Raw genomic sequence first — 14,432 nt, forward strand, 5'->3', positions numbered from 1 at the left:
AATGTTTATAGTAATGGGAACCGGTACTTGGGTCTCTAAGATACCCAGAGATAAGATTTGTACATGTTTGTATACGAATGGATGAGCTAACTCTAATGAAGCAATATTGATAAAGTTAATGAAGCAATATTGATAAGATTGTTATAGTGATTACTGCTACAGCTGAAATTGTATAAATATGTGCACTTTGGACAAAGACAATGGAGCTAGATTTGGGTTGCTGATACCCCTAGTTCCTGTGTGCCTCAATAAAAGCACCTGCATGTAATCGTTCTGTGATTATGTGTGCTCCTGAATGCTAACAGGTTCAGGACTGTGGGTAGATTTGGGGCTGGGGAGCAATTTGGGAGTAGATTTGGGGCTGAAGTGTGGATTTGAGTCTGAGCAGGGTGGATTTGGAACTAGGGGGTGTGCAGATTTTGAGCTGGCGTGTGGATTTGGTGCTGAGGGTAGATTTGAGACTAGGGGGTGGATTTTGGGTTGCAAGGGATAAAGTTTAACCAAAACATGTGGAGCTGGGACTGATGGTTGGATTTAAGGCTTGACGGAACAAGAATGAAGAGTGAAGTGCAAGAGAAGGTAGAATGGGCTTGTATTCCCAAAGAAGATTTTCCAGAGACATCTGTTTGAAAAGGGTTATTGGAAAAGGTCCTGCTGTGTTTTTTATTTTTATTTTTCAGTATGAATGTGGTGAAGACCTGGCAAAGGTACTCAGAGAAGCTGTGATTGCCCCATCCCTGGAAGTGTTTACAGCCAGGTTGGACAGGGCTTGGAGCAACTTGGTCTGGTGGAAGGTGTTCCTTCCCAAGGCAGGAGGGTGGAACTGGACAATTCTTCTAAGCCAGTCCATTGTAGGATTCTATGCTGTAGTCCTATGAGTATGACATAGTCTCTTGGTGATGGACATTCCACGCCCAGGGCCCCGGTCCTGCTCCAAGCCATGACATGAGCACCATCACAGCAACGCCCCAGGCTCTGCCTCCTCTGTTACCAGGTGACTGCAGGCAGTCATGGTTCAGACGTGCTCACACATCCCATGTGTGATCTGCTCCTGCTGGGCTTGCTACTGGCACTGGCCCTGTGCCCAAGGCACTCCAGGAAGCCCTTCTGGCACCCCTGAATCTCTCCACAGTGTCAGCTGCTGGACTGCTGCCATGCTGGCCTGACCACTGTGCCCCCAGCCACCAGTGGATGGGATCTTGCTATCTTGTGAGTACCTGTCAATCCACAGAGCCCCTTCAAATTCCTCTCCTCAGCTTGTTCTTGCTGGCAACCCCTCCTGGGACTGTGGAGGAAGCCAGTCCTCTGACAGGCATCTTCCCTGGAGATCTGCCCCCTAAGATAAGATAAAACTGCCTGGTCACTGTGACTAAGCTGTGGACCCCTTCCTGCTTCAGGACCCCATGTCATCTCCCTGTTAACCATCGGTCATCTTACCCCAGTCTCAGACCATTGGTCCCCTTCCTGGATCTCCCCCTCCCTATGAAAACCCCAGCTTTTGCCCAGATCGGGGTTGGATCATCACTGGCCCCCTTTTCTGGAGTCTGCATTAGAGACCTTCTGTGGAATGCCATATGATCTTTCCATCTCTTGTCTGCGTTGGCTGGGGTAATGAATGGAGCTGGCTAGGCTGAACAGAGCTGATCACAGGGCAGAAATCACTGCTAAAAGAGCTGGTCACCCTAAAGTTTCTGCCCATGCTCCAGGGGTTACCCCTGGCTGGAGACTGCTCGCAGAACCCTGGACGGCGGCTCTGTCCCCTGGGACAGCCTGACTATCTGGGCTACTTGCCGGCAGAAGCTGGGGGCTGGACAAGCCCCCAAGACCCAGCAGCAACATGGGACAGTGCGCAGATCTGAGCAAAAGTATCCATTGATGAAGCTAAGCATGTGATCCCATGAGATGCTGGAACAGAGAAAGAAATGAGAGTTGATAAAGACCCTTGGCCCCCAGACAGAAAAAAGAGAAAACTTTTGTTCCCAGAGATGATCACAAAGACAGATGAAGAGAACCTTTGCCTTTGAATAACTCATCCTTAAAATAACACCCCTTGAGTTCATGGCCTATGAACACACCTCAAAGTAGTGTGAAAATGAGAGGAGGGGACGATGGCAGAGTTTTTTCTGGGTGGCTGCCATCATGGGAATGAAAAGCCATGGGAAAATTGTTTTTCTTGTGGAGAAATCTCCATGGAATGACAAAAGAAAACCCCTTTCCCTACAAAGACTGATGAAAAGACTATTGTATAGTTAGTACTGCTTTAGCCACCAAGTTTTATCTCTGTGTTGTCAGTTGGACAAGGGAAATGTTGGGTAGTGAGGAGGAAAGGTTTCTGGAAGTTTTATTCTAGTTTCTTATTCTTGTAGTTCTGTTAATAAACTTTCTTTATTCCTTTTAAGTTTTGAGCCCGTTTTGCCTTTCTCCTAATCCATATCTCACAGCAAGAAATGAGTAATTCTAGTGATTTTTAGCTAGTGCTAAAACCACAACAATAGAGTTTTAAGGCACTATGATTAAAGAATCAGCCTTGAAAGTGAGGCACTTTCAAATTTCTCTTGCAACCATCAAATATGCAATTGATGCACAGATGGACCATATCTCTGGAGACAATGAACTTGCACTGAAGGAACTGTTTACTCTGGGTTGCTACTACATACAGTTGTTCATGATTTACTTTTAAAAATAATGTAATTTATATGAATTTCCATTTTCTTCCAGGAAGTGAAGGGGGGGGAAAGCCAACTCTGCCAAAGAAATACTTAATCACTTATTGTGGCTAAATGGTTTCACAATCAAGCCCCTGGAGGGACAGAGGCAATAGCTAACCAAATTAAAAAGATATGGATAGCTCCAGGTATTTATGTTGCCATGAAAAGAATCACAAACTGTTTCCTAACTTTCCAGAAGTTCTCTAGTATCAGATGAGCTCAGAGTTAGGATGGCAACCATGGACCTACCTCCTTTCTCAGACACTGCAAATGGACTCTGGGACATGCCACCTATGCTGGGTGCAAGCATTTTCCAGTGACAGTAGATAGCTGTCAGGCTGGGCAGAAGCCTTTCCAGCAAGCAGGGCTGACACAGGCAGAACTGTAAAAGCCCTGCTAGAGGAAATTGCACCTAGATATGGGGCTCCACAGTCAATTGAATCAGCCAGAGGTGTAATTTGACAGCAAATATAATTGATCAGCTGTGTCTTTGGGGACAGAGAGATTCTTGATTCCATCCTCTCCAGCTGGATGGAGATTAATGCTAGAAACAATGACCAAGCAGTTGATCAGTAACTGACATTTGAAATTCCTATGTGATTTTATATTGATAATCATTTCCACTTTCTTAAGGCAATCTTGTTAGCCTTAATTGTGTTACATTTGGTACTTGAAATAAAGTTAGATGGAATGACAGTGTTTAAATGTATTGAAATTTCTTTTTTCCTTTCAGAATATTAACAGCAGTGCTCAATTAAAACAAAGTGATGGCTCTTGAGGAACACATTCAGTGCAGGTAACTTGGTGGGCAGCTGCAGTGTGAGCTGCAGGTCAAGCTCTGGACAGGAACCTGGGGAAACAAAAGGCACAGGGTGACCAGACACTTAAGAGACACAGCAGGAGCCCATGACCCAAGACTTTAACACTTAGATATGAATGTAAAAAAGCTTGGGGTTTCCTTTGTTCAGGCCCTTGTCCACAGTCACTCTCCACCTCTTTTGGAGCCCCTATATGCATTAGAAGAGAGATCTCCCTGGAGCCTTCTCTTCTCCAGGCTGAACACCCCAGCTCTCTCAGCCTGACCATAGGAGAGGTGGTCCAGTCCTCAAAGCATCTCTGTGGCCTTCTCCAAACTCCTTCTTGCAGCTCCACATCCTTCTGATGTTGGACCCCAGAGCTGGAGTCAGCACTACACGTGGGGTCTCACCAGAGATGGACAGAATCCTCCCCTCCCTGCTGCCCATGTTGTGGGATCAGCCCGGCATGAGGGGTATCAAGGTGCCAGTGCACACAGCTGGGGTATGTCCAGTGTTTATACATTAGTACCCCCAGGTCCTTCTCCATTTCTACTTTTTTTTTGGCAGCCTTCCCTCCTCTCTATTTCTAAACCAGACCTTTGCGGAAAATAAATCTTTGCTACAAGATTTCCTTTCTTCATAGAGAAAGAAGAGGGAGAAAAACCCTCCAAAGGAACAATTTTTGTGATTTAGTGTCTCAAAGTAACCATATCACATTTCCAAATAGATACATAGTCTGTGGCATGAGTAAGGCCATTCCCTGTTTAAAATACTGCCTTAGGCAAAGGTTCATCTCCAAGTGCACTGTTTACAGAGCTCCTTGAACACACTGGAGATGGGACTAGCTGGTACCCCCTTGTCAGGGTGTGACACTTGTGGCTGGGTTCTTTTCCCCCTTGGACTGAGACTGATGAGAGGGAGGCAGTTTTCTCTCATTTGGACTTGGTTATTTATTCTTCTCTTATCTATTTTACATACATACAAGGTTCAAGGAGCTATATGCACTAAGATAGAAAGGTGCAAAATGGCTAACAAAGAACTATTTCAGGGTCTTTTATATGTCTATTTATCCAATTAACAAATGCCAAGTAAGTTATTTTTCTTAGTGACCCAATGACCTGACACCTGTGTGCTGCAGTGCAGCATCTTCTATCCAATCCCTTATTATTACCCAAAAGTCCCTAGAAGAAGATGAAGAAGGAAGGAGAGACAACACCCTGAATCCTCCATCTTGTTTTTTGTTTTTTTAAAAGAGCTTAAACTTTTAACTTTTTCACCTAGTCACTTAAGAAAATTCTCTAACTTACACACTCACACTCCTAGTTTTTGTACTTAACTTGAACAGTTGTCTCCATGGTGTTATGTGAAATTCGGTGCTTTCTTGGATGTCAGAGCCAGGTATCAAAGATAAGGGCACACACTCTGTGCCTCTGACTCCAACACACCCTTCATTCTGTGTTTGCTTGTCATGATCAAAATATGGCAGGATAATTTCTCCAAAGAGATCAGCCTCCATTTGGTCATGTGGTGTTTCTGAAGCATCTGCATCCCAATGTGCTGCCAGATCCCCCTACTGAAAACAGCTCAGGAGCTGGTGAGCTCTTCCAAAAAGGAACTTCCTTCTGCACAGATGCACTCTTGGCTTGCTTCACACAAGTGGTAAAATTAAATCCAAACCACAACTAACCAGATGATTGAAGAACTCAGAGTTAAGGATTATAACTCATATATTTTTAAGCCCATTAATAACACAACATTCATTCTGAATGTTCAAATAATTCTGAATTCAAATAATTTGCCTTTTTTTCCTCTCTGGCTTAGCAATGAACTGTTCAAGACATGTCTTTTCTCTGCACAGAGGAACAACAGAGATAAGACAAACCAAGAGGGGAAATTTGGTCTAAGAAAATGTGGATGATATCTAGAAGCTTTTCAGAAAGAGCCAATGAGATTCCCAAATACTTTGGTTTGTAGCACAGAGGGACACCTACTATCAAAACCTTCTCTGGTGTCTACAATTAAAAACACTGAAATGCAAGGGCAAAAAGGAAATCCTATATCTTGTATTATATACAGTGGCAAAAGAGAAGAGAAAATGAAGGAAGAGAAGCTGGATGCTGCAAAAACCCCAAGGTGTCTAGGGACAAGATAGCAAAGAAATGCTGCAAGAGAAAGGGATGAGCTCTAGAAACAGGTTGGAGCTGTCACTAAGAATTAGTCAAACCCTCAGAAAGTCATGTTGGATGCTGTATTTCACCTGCATGACAATGACAAGATATTTCTACGCCATCAGCAAAAGGAATGTTGATCAATGATACAAGAGAACATGATACAAGAGGTTTCCATTACCAGATACCAGCTGGGTGACTTGAACTCTCAAATTGCTTGCAGAACTTTGGAATAGAGATCCACAGAGGCTGCTACTAGGCTTGATGCTCTTCAATGTTTTCCTCAATAATCTGAAAAGAAATATAAAATTATTACTGATACAATGCACAGAAAACATATAAACCACAAAAACTGTCCAGGAGACCACATGGGTCACCTGGGGGACGTAAAGCCAAAATACATGTTAATAAAACCAAAAAGATCTTGGAATCTGGGAAAAAGTAGGAGGTTATGGCCCGATTTCTTGGGAGGAAGGGCTCTGAATAGGCTTTGGGGGTCACCAAGAGAAGGCAGTAAGTCTCATCTTCTGGGGAAAAGGGGCTAGTGAAATCCTTCAAGAGGAAAACACTGCCATCAAGAGAAGCTCCTAAAAATTCAGTGGGGCTGTTTATTATCGGACAAAATAAAGCAATTCATATTTAATTGTCAAGGGAGAAGAGCTTTGTGAAGTAAGGGGTGACTTGCCATGTCCTGATAAGATGCCCTGCTAGATGAGAAGGATTAACTCTGAGCTCTGCTCAGAGCATAACTGGGAAGGGTGGAAAAGCCTTGGCTGCAGAGCCTGTCCAGAGAGAAAGCATCTGACTATGCACTGCCATGAGGAGGGGATTGCAGGATCTTCCTGTTTCTGTGAACCCACTAACCTATTTTTATTTCTGCATTACTAGAAAGCTGAACCACAAGCACAGCTGCACACATATCACATTTCCTCCTTATGCAACTGTTCTGAAAATTAACACCTGTCATACAAACTAAAGAGAGACACACCTCATACTACATATTGGGCAGGATGGAGGACCTTTGCTGCTACTAGCCCAGAAAGGTGGGCTGAGGAATTAAACTGATATTAATTAATTAATGATGGGGAAACCAAGACCTGGGTTTTTCACTCTGTGCTAAATGGTTGGTCTGAGACACCACTGTCACAGGCAGTCAGATCAGCTCAATGGTGACACCGGTTTTCAAGGAATTATGGATTGCAATGATCTCTGTTGGGCATAAGGCCTTTCAGGATTGGGGTCTTCTGGATGACTGGATGTATAAGAAATGCTCCATGACTGTTTGGAAAGGGAACCCCCTCTTGAAAGAAATTTCTTTTGCAATTGTGGCCATTACACTTAAGCCTAGGGGCTGTCAGCGAGCAATGGAGTGTTGCTGCCTTGAAAGCCCATCAAGGATGGTGGAAGTCACTGAATTTCTGTACTGGATAAAACTGGTCATCTCTTCAGTGTCCTAGTGCTAATGAGGCCAGCTCCAGAGGGATCAGAGGAGAAGCAGCAAAAACAATGAAAGAATAACAGTGGCAACATAGACTCAAAGAAGACCTAAATTTTACTTCACTCCATTGAACCCTTCCTTATTTTGTAGTCTCCTAAGATCAAACTCAGTCAGTTCTTAAGAAGGAATATAATGTCCATTTCCTTATTTTGTAGTCTCCTAAGATCAAACTCAGTCAGTTCTTAAGAAGGAATATAATGTCCATTTTCCTGCACTTACAGCCAGGCTGTCCTACAGCAGGAATCTGTTTAGGGCACAATCTGTAGAAAGCCAGTACAGAGGGGTTCAAGTTCAGTAATGAAGACACCGACTTAACCATGGGCCAAGCCAGTAACAAGTGTCTGCTTGCAGGAATTATTTAATCTACAAGAGTGGACATTGATTGACAGCACAGAGGTGATTTTAAGGATTTTTTTCTCCAAGGACTTTGCTCACACTGCATGCACATCTGAAATTATCTCTGAAAGCTATTGAGACTCCTTCTGCCATGGATAACACAAAGTGACTTCAACATCTGAAGCGTGCAAATGAGATACTGAAGCATAGAAAAGCAGGGCTCCACTGCAATTCAGAGGAATATGGTCAAAGATCCTCTTCCTTCACTCTTTTAATCCTGTGATAAGTGGAGATGATTAGTGCTAACTAAATTGCAACTATTTGGAAAGTTATTATTTTAAAGCAATCAAGGGAATTAGTGTTAGAAAGTTATTATTACAAAGCAATCAAGGGAATTAGTGTTAAAAGGCAGATGGACCCCTTTGCAGATGTTACATGTTAAAAATAGGATACAGGATGTAATTTTAAGATAAGTAATGTCTCAAGACAGAAGTGACCTTGAGATGGACAAAGCTACAACGACTTCAAGCATAGAGTCTAAAATAATGGTTTTACCTACGAAATGCAAGGCTAGTTATTGGAACATAATGCTTAATCACATAACACAATGCTTAGTACACACATGCAACCTGTAAGGTTATCCAGAGGACAATGAGGATGACTGTAAGCCTTCATCACAAGACCACCAAAAGGAGACTGAAGACCCCCTAGCAACAAGTGAGGCATGCAACATGAAGTATAGTGACGTAAAATTTAAGAATTGAAAGTAGGAGGAAACTTTCAGGAAACATGAATGAATATGTATAAGAAGAATATAGTACATAAATTTAGTTTGAATTGCTTTGTTTTGTATGTGAGGTAGGGTGAGAAGCCTGTACCCCAGTTGGTTTTGCTTATGTTTAATCATACTTAATTACTGGCAAATTACATATATATATATATATATTTAGTATATTCACTAAATTGTATTCATTTATACCAAATTGCTATTCAATTCACTAAATTGCATTCTTTTAGTGAATTGTATTCTTTTATACCAAGTTGCTATTCAATTCACTAAATTGTATTAATTTTTAATTAAATTGCTATTAACTCAATAGACCTAGTTGTCTAATTTCATTCATAACAATGCAAACTTCATCTACTTATGCCAAGTATAAGGAAATTCATGTATAAAGAAGCAGTGGGTTGGTTATTTTCCCCCACTGGAAATCTGGCCTCAAATTTTTCTTTAAAGTAGTGGGCACAAGAGATTTCAGACTTAAAAATCCAGCAGTGAATAACTAGATTTTTTTTTTATGCTGGAGATGTGATATTATGACTTAATGCTTGATGTGTGATATTTTAGGGGAAAAACAGTCTAGAAGGAATACTGCAAAAATAGCTTATCATGAAAAGAAATCACTGCCCTAATTGAAGCAAGAGCACCTATTTACAGGTCCATAAAGGTAAACAGGAAAGGCACTGACTTGTTGGAGTGAATCCAGAGGAGGCCACCGAGTTGATAAGAAAGATGGAGCACCTCTGCTGTGAGGAAAGGCAGAGAGAGTTGGGATTGTTCAACCTGGAGAAAGATTAGGGATGACCTAATTGTGGCCTTCCACTACCTGAAGGGAGTCCACAGGAAAACTGGAAGGGGATTGTTTTACCAGGGCCTGGAGTGACAGGACAAGGGAGAATGGCTTCCCACTGCTAGAGGGCAGGGTTAGAGTGGATGTTAAGAGGAAATTCTTTGCTGTGAGGGTAGTGAGGCCCTGGAACAGGCTCCCCAGAGAAGCTGTGGCTTCCCACATCCCTGGAAGTACTCAAGGACAGGTTGGACAGGGCTTGGAGCAACCTGGTTTAGTGGAAGATGTCCCTGCCCTTGGCAGGAGGTGGAATTGGACAATCCTTAAGGTCCCTTCCAACCCAGATCATTCTGTGATTCTGTGATTTTGTGACTTACAAAGTTCTCTAAGGTTCTGACTCCAAAGCCTGTTTGGAAGAAGTGGTGAGTGCTGTGGGGAGGGTGGATAAGGAGCATCAAGTTCTTCCCAAATCTCTTTGTAGTACACCTTTGGTTTAACCTTTTCCTTGCACTTTTTACTGGGAAATCCAGCCTATCGTGTACATAATGTCATGCAAATTAAGACAAATGAAAATGTTCCTGTAGTAATTATGAATAATTTGTGTGTACCTAGACATAAGCATGAAATCCATTACTCACTCATTTCTATATTCTATACAAATGCGTGAAAGCAATTAAATTCTTTATGATTTAGTTTTCTATTTGCAAACATGCAAAAAAAGTATCTTGCTCTTTTACAGCATCAGAGTAGATGATCTAATGTTGTGTTAGCAGATGCAGCCCTGACATTTTTTGGGGTTGGTGTGTGTATATATTAAATTTAGATGCAAAGAATCCACATTTTGGTATTGTAGCAAGGCTTTATCCTCTATATTTCATGCAACCTTTGATGCAATGCACACTTCATGTAAGATGTTTCTGGACTTTTGTGTATGCTTCTCTGGGGCACACCAGGGAGTACAATTCCCTGGATATCAGACATCTAAATATAAATATTTGAGATGATCATTCCTGACCCAGTTCTCTGTGACATGATTCATGCAAGCTATTTTTACCATTTCTCTTAGTATGAATTGTGTTGTCTCCTGGAAGAGCTTGTTTCTCTTTTTTGGCCATGAAGAAGGCTGGAGTGAACATCTTGGATGGTGTGGACTTGTGTACTTGGATAAATCCCTCCTTGCAATTTCAAACCTTCTGCCCTTCTCTTCTGCTGCCAGTGTCCCAGGTCACTGCCTGGACGAGTACCTGGGCCTGATGGCAAATCTGTCTCTCTTTCCACCTCCTTCTAGGCTGAGGCTGGACCAGTCCCTTTCAGGATGTCTCCAGTCCCTCTAATTCCAAGTGAAGTTAAATAGAGGCATTTGTGGTAAACCTGGAAGAATCTGAATAAAATATGTCTCTGGTGATGCTTTCAGCTCCTGGTTGCCTTTACACATGCATACAACTATAGAACCATAGAATCACATAATGTTTTGGGTTGACAGAGAGAGACCACTCTCTAAGAGACCTTAAAGATCATCCTGTTCCAACCCCTACCATGAGCAGGGATGCCTTCCACTAGATCAAGGTGCTCCAAGACCCATCCAACCTGGTCTTGAACACTTCCAGACATGGGGCAACCACAGCTTCTGTGGGCAGCCTGGGCCAGGGCCTCATCACCCTGAAAATTAAGAATATTTTGCTTGTGCCTCATAATTGGTTATTCCTATTAAAATACTGTATGTGTGCATTCGACTTCTTAATCAGCCCTTCCAAGGACACTGGAAGGGTCTGGACCAGCATCCTCAACTCAGTTTGATGTAGCAGTTCTGATCCTAAGAAAATGTCCTCTCAAACCCTTGTTCTGCTTTATAATGGGTTGACTTTGGCTGGATGCCAGGTGCTCAGCAAGCCGCTCCATCACTCCCCTTCCTAGTGGGACAGGAGAAGGAAAATAAGACAAAAAACAGCTAGTAGGTTGAGATAAGGCAGTTTACTAAAGCAAAAAGAAAGTGAAGGTTTTTGCACACATAAATAGAAGGGAAGAAAGTTTAATCTCTACTTCCAATGTTCAGTCACTTTCCCAGAAGCAGGACTTCAGCATGCACAGCAGTTGCCCTGGAAGGCAAATATTTTAGTATAACAAATGTCCCCTGTTATTCCTCCATCCCTTAGCTTTTGTATCTGAGCTGACAGCATACAGTGTGGAATATCCCTCTGGTAAATCTGGATCAGCTGGCCTGGTTCTGTCCACTCCCAGGATCTTGCCCACTTGCAGCCCCTTGATGAGGAAGGGCAGTGTTAGAGAGATAGCACTGCTCAGGAGTAGTCAAAAAAGTCGTGTGTTATCAACAGCTTCCTAGCTACCAATGTAAAACACAGCACTGTGAAGGCTGCTATGGGAAAATGAACCAAATCAAATATACTCTTCCAATAAAAGATAAAATAGCTACCAACCTTGCCTCACAGGTATCCCTACATCACCAGGACTACAGCAGCTCTCCCATCTACTGAATGAATTTGTCACTGATGTTGGAGACAGGCACACAACAAAACACACTGAAGTTTGTGCAAAAACAGCCAAAATTTATTGATCAGTGCCCCCTTTTATAGGGGCTTCAAATTTCCCGCGCTTACATATGTGATTCTTAGTTCTTAGCACTGCCCAGCTCACTGGCCAATGATACGTATGGATCTGTCATTGAATGGGATTGGCTGGGGTCTCCTGTTTGAATTTGAATAAAAACTATCATTATCTTACCTGGGGACTTGTTTACTTCTATTCTCTGATGAGCTAGGCTGGTCGAGTTGGTGTCACTTATGGCTGCTTTTATCTGCGCAGCTTACAGACTGACTGTAGCAGTCACAGGAATTCATGAGGGTCATAAGTCTCATCTACATCTTGGGATCCATTTTGGACCAGCTTGGGGAAATATGCAGCTCAGGAAAATTAATAATGGAATCTTGAGTGGTTTTGGAATCCTGAGCTGTGTGAGTAAGGTTTTATGGCAAAGATGTTTGGGGTCTTCCTCTTTAAAGTGGTTTATCTCTGTGCTGCTTAGCTCTGAGCCATCAGTGAAAGTATTTTGATGGTTCACATCTGTCCTGTTTTTGGATGGGAGAGGGAAAGTTTTGTTCTTAGGTTTTTGATGTTCTCTACTATAAGGCAAAGTAAAGGTGGGTTTATTCCTTTCTCTTCTTATCCAGACCCCAAACATTACCATCATCTCAGCTGTTCCAGTCTTCTCTTTCCCCTGAATCTTGTGGCTTATTTTGCACCAAAATAGTATCTGGGGGTAATACCTTCCAGCCCATCTCTGCTCCTCAGCATGGAAAAGGCATTTCAGGATGGTGATTTCGTTATACATCTTTGATGTGTGATAAAATATTAAAGCAGATTCATACAAAATTAAAGTTATTTTACACAGGAAAGAAATTAACAGTAACAGTAACCTAGATATGCCACAAAAACTGACTCCACCAGAAGGAAAACCTGCCCCTTGCCAGAGGAAAGTGGGGTGAATTATGAAAGATGCATAAGGGTAGAAGGAGAAATGAAGTGACTGGAGTGACAAAGCAGAAAATAAACACATCAAGGTAAAGGAAACAAAAAATAAGAGTCAGTGGAGGAAAGGGAAAGTCAATCAGGGTTAAATAATTCAGGTTAGGATTTATGAGAGTCGAGTAAAGAAGGGAACATAAGTCATCTAGGAATCACTGGAGGAGGGGAGGGAACCAACCAAACGCAATATGATATTCATGGCATTAAAAAGACCTGTTGGATATTTTGTGCCATTGAAATTGAATCACCCCAAAGCAGGTGAAGAGACGTTTCCGAGGCAAAGTCCAAGAAGTGCGTAATCGCTTTATTCGGTGTGCTGTGTGTGTGGGATATCTCCTCACACGCACACACCATGAGTACACAGCAGATGACAAGATACGGTTATACTTCATGCATATTCCTTGTTTGCCTTGGAAAAGGTGTGGTTACTATGTACAAACTATTTCTTAGAACTCATCATTGTCGTTAGCATACACAAAGAGCAGGCATGGTGCACCCTTGTGGTCGCACTGAGGAAGGCTCCGCATCTTCCTCGGTGATCCTTTGATGAAGGTGAGGTATTTTCCTTGCCGTGCCCTTTTCACCTTTCTCCTCTAGGCATCCACAGTCTCTTGTTAGCTGTTTCAGTGATTTCCTAATTAGTTTTAGCAAGCTTTGTCCTTCATTATTTTCGAGTTTTGTTCCCTATTTCTTGCCATGTTTCATCTAGCTTCTGTCTTGGTTGCAATGGATCTTATTCTTGCCCAATGTTGCATTCTGCAGCTGCAGGATCATGTCCAGAGAAGCTACAGTGGCCAGGAACTGGCATGGGATACCCATGAGATGGGCTTTTGCTCAGGAAACCATTTATTCAGCACAGGAACAAACTCAGATCCAGAGACAGAGAGCCCTGAACAGAGGCAGGATGATGGATTTTGAGGGACAGAACCAGGGTGGAATTCAGGATCAGAGACCACTAAAAACACAGCAAGGGAGAAACCCCAGGGTCTCAAACCCAATCAGAACTCCCTGGGCTGACACCTCATGAGGGGTCTGGGGTGGGTCAACTCTTCTTGGGTTCACAGGGCACATCCCCTGAGGCAGAGGTTTAGAACTTACATTTCCTGGGCTTTAAAACCACGCCTCTCACTTTAACAATGCTTATCTGAAACTGAATCTTTGCCTCCCTGGGTGGGGGGCGCCTCACAGCCCAAGAATGCCTAGGCACAATGCTTTTAACCCTTACAAATTAAAGAATTGTTTTGCATAAGCAAGCAGAATAAATTAGCATAAGTAAGTTCTTAGGCAAGTATACAGAAGTGCTTAGCATAAATTAGAATAAGAAAGCCTGGCAGGCCTAGCTTGACATGAGTGTGACTTGACAAAAAGTTTTAGTATACCAGAGTAGCTAACAGGCAAGTAGGGAATCAAGGAAGCAATAAGGAAGACTAGCTGCTTTAGGCTATGTAGATTGTGTGTGGACAGCGCAGGGACACTAACTTAACCTATAGGAATCTGATGCAATACAGCTCTCATCACTTTCTTATCAAACACTAACCTTAAAAGTGTGAGGATGTATGGTATTTTTTATAAAAAAAATTTATATATTCAGTTTTTCAGTTTTTATACAAACCCACTGAAATTTTTAAGCATTGGAGAAGCGCTTTGGTGTCCTGTGGACCCCTGCTCTACTGACAACTAAAATAAAAGTGCTTTTGCAGACAATCAATTTGTCTGTAAATTCCTCTGAATCACTCTTATAAATGGCAATGTAGTTATTGGTTTTCGCATTTATGTATTGGCTTTTGCAAGTTATTATTAATCACAAAAATTCTGAT

At 42.4% G+C, this 14,432-nt stretch overlaps 1 long non-coding RNA gene across 1 annotated transcript; it reads left to right on the plus strand.

The window, feature by feature from the left end:
- Positions 1–685: 685 nt before the first annotated feature.
- On the plus strand, positions 686–10,504 carry LOC111940993 (uncharacterized). Its single transcript, XR_002869800.2, has 4 exons — positions 686–1,209; positions 3,442–3,504; positions 10,142–10,219; positions 10,364–10,504. It is a non-coding gene; the product is annotated as an uncharacterized LOC111940993 (long non-coding RNA).
- The last annotated feature ends 3,928 nt before the right edge of the window (positions 10,505–14,432 follow it).

Source organism: Cyanistes caeruleus, chromosome 3 (genome assembly GCF_971803275.1).
Source record: "Cyanistes caeruleus chromosome 3, bCyaCae1.hap1.1, whole genome shotgun sequence".
Classification (NCBI taxonomy): domain Eukaryota; kingdom Metazoa; phylum Chordata; class Aves; order Passeriformes; family Paridae; genus Cyanistes; species Cyanistes caeruleus.